This window comes from Ranitomeya variabilis, chromosome 6 (genome assembly GCF_051348905.1).
Source record: "Ranitomeya variabilis isolate aRanVar5 chromosome 6, aRanVar5.hap1, whole genome shotgun sequence".
NCBI lineage: Eukaryota > Metazoa > Chordata > Amphibia > Anura > Dendrobatidae > Ranitomeya > Ranitomeya variabilis.
Genome location: NC_135237.1, coordinates 141191755 through 141195788, shown reverse-complemented (window position 1 = coordinate 141195788; position 4034 = coordinate 141191755).

Here is a 4034-nt window from a genome sequence, read left to right as displayed (position 1 = left end):
TAGCCACCGGTCACGTGTTACACACGCCCTGATGTGATACCATGGGAGTTGTAGTTCCTAGTAGTCTACGTGTACAGGGACTTGAGGGAGGCGGATGCAGGAGTTGACTACAGATCCCAGTATGCAGTGCTCTAAATTGAAAGACGCGGCTGGTTGTACTGAGAGGAGGAGGGAATGGGTGTGAGCTACTGAGTCTGACGGGTGGAGGAGGGGTTCCCGTTTACCTCAGTTGTGTTCTTCTGAGGGCGACGGCGTGTTGGATGTAGTAGTCGGGGCTGGTCGCCATTTTCCCTCAGTGGGTCGGTGCTGCTTCGCTTTTATTGTAACAGTGTCTAATATCTTACGTTGTCCAATGATTTGTTATTATTTTTGAGGGCATAACTAGAGATACTGGTGTACATGACGTGTTCACACTTTCTCCCACTCGTTACCACAGCAATGGTTTGTAATGACACTTAATTTTTCTAGTTTTGTTATTGGAGCTGTATGAGGGAGTGTTTGGCTTTTGAGGGACGAGTTGGGAGTTTTCATGATCAGTTCTATAGGTCTGAGAAGTAGTCTGACAAGTGCGTTGCTGTTCACACTGTGTCTCTGACTCTCTGCGGTACCGTACCGTACCACCTGAGCACCCATTAGACTGCAGGGACAATCAATCAGAACTCACTTTGCACTGTCTGCTTAGCGGCCTTGCTTTCAGACGCACATGCCGTTATGGGTTAAGCCACGTTCACACAAGCAGTATTTGGTCAGTATTTGACTTCAGTATTTGGTAGGCTAGGTTCACACTGCGTTAACAGCAGCCCGTTCAACACATGCGTTAACGGGCTGCTGTTAACACAAGTGCCGAATTTCGCTAGCGCAGATAGAGCATCTGCTAGCTCTATCTGCGCTAACAGTGATGGACCCGGAAATGCTGCAGCCCACGTCCCGGGGTCCGTTACTCAATGACGGCACATCGCTACCGCACGCCCATTGTGCGCTAGCGATGCGTCCGACATAGGGAATAATGGCGGCGTCAAAGGACTGCGTTATGCCGCAGTTCGTCTAACGGACTGCCAAAACAAAATGTGAACCCAGCCTAAGCCAAAACCAGGAGTGGAACAATTAGAGGAACAGTATAATAGAAACACGTCACCACTAATGCATTTATCACCCACTCCTGATTTTAGCTTATAAATATTGATGTAAAATACTGACCAAATACGGTCCTGTGCAGAGGCATAGCTAGGGTTTTGGTTCAGGGGGGGGGCGAAACTTCTGAGTGGGCCCCTAACCAGGTAACCTTGATTACAACTGGGTGACGCACCCTAATAGTGGAGGAGAACCTCAGCAGGTGACCGCGCTGTTACTGAAGATAATCTCTATATAAAGACCAACATGGATATTACCGCCATATGGTCAGTGGTAAATACCAGCTCTACAGAACATATAACAGATCAATGCACAGTTACAGATAATGTCTTACCGCTGAGGTCTTTTCTGATGGAATTGTTCACTTTTCCCGACTTTTCCATCTGGCCCAGACCGACATGACAACTTCTTCCAGCTACAGCTCGTCTGCAGAGAATACAACAAAGACACATTTCACTTCTCACATTCCAGCCCCATCACCATCTATTCCCAACCTGCACAAACTCCTCATCCTGCTGATACCCCAATACTGAGCCGCTGCTGCCGTATGTGTCCCTATTACTGCCCCTGATACCCTAATACTGAGCCGCTGCTGCCGTATGTGTCCCTATTACTGCAAAGGAAAAAAAAAAGACTTGTTCCAGCTCTATATTCATAAAATTCAGGCTTGATACTTTATTATGCCGATTTAACCCCTTCCCGACCTTTGACGCCACGTAGGCGTCATGAAAACCCGTGCCAATCCGACCCATGATGCCTATGTGGCGTCATGGAATGATCGCGTCGCTGCAGAGCGCGTGAAAGGGTTAACTCCGATTTCACCCGTTCTGCAGGGACAGGGGGAGTTGTTGTGAACTATACTTTTTGGCTCCCTCTTGTGGTCACTAGTGATTTGGCACTTGGATTGTCTTTTACCAGGTTGGTGCTCACCTGCTTCGTTAGGCCTGGGGTGTTGCTATTTAAACTTCCTGGATTCTCAGTCCAGTGCCTGGCATCGTTGTAATCAGTTCTCTTCTGTTTGCTCCTGTCTTCAGGTCCTGGTTCTTTGCAAGATAAGCTAAGTCCTGCTTTCGTACTCTTGATCATTTGCATTGTTCATATTTTTTGTCCAGCTTGTACAATAAGTGATTCCTGTTATTGCTGGAAGCTCTAGGGGGGCTGATATTCTCCCCCCACACCGTCAGTCGGTTTGGGGGTTCTTGGATATTCAGCGTGGATATTTTGCAGGGTTTTCTGCTGACCATATAAGTCTTCTTACTATATTCTGCTATTAGTCAGTGGGCCTCTCTATGCTAAATCTAGTTCATACTTACGTTTGTCTTTTCTTCTAAGGCTACGTTCACATTTGCGTTGTGCGCCGCAGCGCACAACGCAAACAAAAACGCGGCAAAACGCACGCTAAAACGCTGCGTTTTGCGCCGCATGCGTCCTTTTTGGCCGAAAGTTGGACGCAAAAAAAATGCAACTTGATGCGTTTCTTGCGTCCAACGCTTGCGGCCATGCGGCGCAAAACGCAGCACAACGCATGTCCATGCGCCCCCATGTTAAATATAGGGACGCATGACGCATGCGGCGCCCGACGCTGCGGCGCTGACCGCAAATGTGAACGTAGCCTTACCTCACTGTTATTTGTTGGGGGCTTGTATTACTTTGGGGTCTTTTCTCTGGAGGCAAGAGAGGTCTTATTTTCCCTGATAGGGGTAGTTAGTTCTCCGGCTGGCGCGAGTCGTCTAGAATCAACGTAGGCACGTTCCCCGGCTGCTGTTAGTGTTTGCGCTAGGATCAGGTATATGGTCAGCCTAGTTACCACTTCCCTATGAGCTGGTATTTATGTTTTGCAGACTTTGCTGTAATCTTTGAGGTCCCCTGCCATTGGGATCATAACAGGGAGTGGTACTTCAGCCCAGGGGGGGTGGCTTCACCCCCCCGTGGCTACGATCGCTCTGATTGGCTGTTGAAAGTGAAACTGCCAATCAGAGCGATTTGTAATATTTCACCTAAAAAACTGGTGAAATATTACAATCCAGCCATGGCCGATGCTGCAATATCATCGGCCATGGCTGGAAATACTGAAGTGACCCCCCCACCCCACCGATCGCCCCCCCAAGCCACCGATCTGTCCCGTAGTCCCCTCCGTCCTGTGCTCCGCTCCCCCGTCCTCCTGTCCGCTCCCCCCGTGCTCCTATGTCACCCCCCCCCCCGTGCTCCGATGTGCCCCGATCTCCCCCCCCTTATACTTACCGAGGCTCCCGGTGCCCGTCCGCTTCCTCCATGGGCGCCGCCATCTTCCAAAATGGCGGGCGCATGCTCAGTGCGCCCGCCGAATCTGCCGGCCGGCAGATTCATTACAAAGTACATTTTGATCGCTGTGGTAGGTTCTATCACAGCGATCAAAATAAAAAAAATAATAAATAAACCCCCCCCTTTATCACCCCCATAGGTAGGGACAATAATAAAATAAAGAAAATATTTTTTTTTCTTTTTCCACCAGGGTTAGGGTTAGAACTAGGGTTAGAACTAGGGGTAGGGTTACGGGTAGGGTTAGGGGTAGGGTTAGGGTTATGGCATGTGCACACAGTGCGGATTTGGCTGCGGATCCGCAGCGGATTGGCCGCGGATCCGCAGCGGATTGGCCGCGGATGCGCAGCGGATTGGCCGCTGCGAATTCGTACCAGTTTTCCATCAGGTTTACAGTACCATGTACACCTATGGAAAACCAAATCCGCTGTGCCCATGGTGCGGAAAATTACGTGCAGAAACGCTGCGTTGTATTTTCCGCAGCATGTCAATTCTTTGTGCGGATTCCGCAGCGTTTTACACCTGTTCCTCAATAGGAATCCGCAGGTGAAATTCGCACAAAAAAACACTGGAAATCTGCTGTAAATCCGCAGGTAAAACGCAGT